This window comes from Manduca sexta, chromosome 15 (genome assembly GCF_014839805.1).
Source record: "Manduca sexta isolate Smith_Timp_Sample1 chromosome 15, JHU_Msex_v1.0, whole genome shotgun sequence".
Taxonomy (NCBI): Eukaryota; Metazoa; Arthropoda; class Insecta; order Lepidoptera; family Sphingidae; genus Manduca; species Manduca sexta.
Genome location: NC_051129.1, coordinates 8,726,997 through 8,728,987, shown reverse-complemented (window position 1 = coordinate 8,728,987; position 1,991 = coordinate 8,726,997). Strand labels below are relative to the sequence as shown.

At 33.5% G+C, this 1,991-nt stretch overlaps 1 non-coding gene across 1 annotated transcript; it reads left to right on the top strand.

The window, feature by feature from the left end:
* Nucleotides 1-564: 564 nt before the first annotated feature.
* Nucleotides 565-637, top strand: Trnar-acg. The gene has a single exon. It is a non-coding gene; the product is annotated as a tRNA-Arg (tRNA).
* Nucleotides 638-1,991: the final 1,354 nt, after the last annotated feature.

The following is a 1,991-nucleotide window of genomic DNA, read 5'->3' as shown; positions in this document are numbered from 1 at the left end:
GAAACGCATAATAAAACAGTGATTACATTCTACAGACATGAAATTTGCACACGAGCTCTAACACACGTTAGCACTCGGAATGGATTATTGTAATTTCATCCTTTGAATACTTTCGAGATATTACCTAAACGGCTATAACTATAAAAATATATAACTCACAATTAAGTACTTATACATAATGGTATAAATAACAAATAACTAAAACCATTATCATTCCATTACGAACAGTGGCGCCACGCGCGGCCGTAGCGCGCACTAACGAGAGCACGCGGCGTGCACACGACCTTAATGTACTTTTGTTCGCATTAATTAGTAAAATGTTCACGTGTTCGCAACTAATGAACTCCTTTGTAGCGTGGGAGGAGAGCGCTGTACTCATTTTAATGACCACCACTAACTACATACCAATATTTTATATTGAACTATATTTTTATTAGTATGACTTTATTTATCAGCAACGTAAACATACGACTTGTTTATATATCGTTTTAGATAAAAATAATAATATGAGTATGTGAAGACTATATTTGATATAGTTACATAATTTTAACACTCATACTAACAGGCCCTGTGGCGCAACGGATAACGCGTCTGACTACGGATCAGAAGATTCCAGGTTCGAATCCTGGCAGGGTCGCGACATTCTTTTTTATTTTATTATATTTTTTCTGTTATTTCATAATTAAAATGCTAGATCATAGATTAGTTGTAATATTTGACGCATATGTACATTTTTTTTCATACAAAATGTTATATTTCTTTTGAGAGTAAAGAAACCAGGATTAATTTATACTTATTAAAAAAATGCGTGTTTTCTCAAAAGACAACTTTGTATTTTCTGAGTGGTGTCACTCTTATCAGCAAATAGAATGAACACTCACACACTATTATTTTTTTGCCATTACGTTGACTCATCACTTACCACTTCACTTAAAATAAGATTTTGACAATTGGAAAAAATTATGGCACCGCGCAAAAAGCGCTAAGAGCGATAAAAGTCGGTCCTAGGCGCGATGACGACTTTACGACAACATTCCTTATCACATGACTGGGAAGTGTCAAAATATTTTAATATCCACAAACACTCTGATCTTTTCACGCATACTACTAAAACTGCTTTACGACGCAATAAACATCATCGGAGGCGAAATTTAAAATTATTGCACTCATTCCAAGGGCAGTGTGAACTGATTCAGTAATTTAAACACTTGAAAATGGTTGTCACTCTATTAAAACTGTAACGTTTTGCGTATTTTTAACGACAACAAAGAAAAATTTGTTTGTCAATCATCAACATGACTGCAGAACAAATTTATTACAATAAAATTTGTTAATGGAACAAAAAACTCGTATAGTATTGCAAAATATGAAATACAAATTGTAAAAAATGTAACTAAAAAGAGAGATAGTAATGTAATTTTAATTTACAAAAATATGTAAGAAGTGTTAAAGTGTGTAAAAAATTTAACATGGACGCAAATATATAAAATTTTGACTATACTTATATCAAAATAAAAATGTTAGATCCGTTATAATCAAATTAATTAAGGAAACCCTCTTCCGTGATCTTTCCTTATAAAACGAACCAGGAATGTCTGTTTTACCGTTTCTCGTGTCAAATATCATTCTTCACCACGACACGTAGAATTGTACGTTATCACAATTCACAGCACAACTATTTTAGTGTTCCCTTATCAATAGGGGTCAAGAACGCTCCTTCCGCCAGATAACGCGCGATAAAACCAAAATACACCCAGCATCCCAATATTGTAAGTGGAAACAAAAAATAAAGTATCGCTGATACGGTCGAGAGCATTTATGTCAAACTTTTTGTTTGTTGTATTGATAAGATAGTTATTGGTTATTCACGATGCCATCGGTTTTCGAGGATTTTTTGTTGGCTGTTTGCCCATGATGCATTCGATTTTTAAATATTTTCCTAGCTCTTAGGCCGTCGCTGTATGTACGGCAAACATCCTGTCCGCAAACAA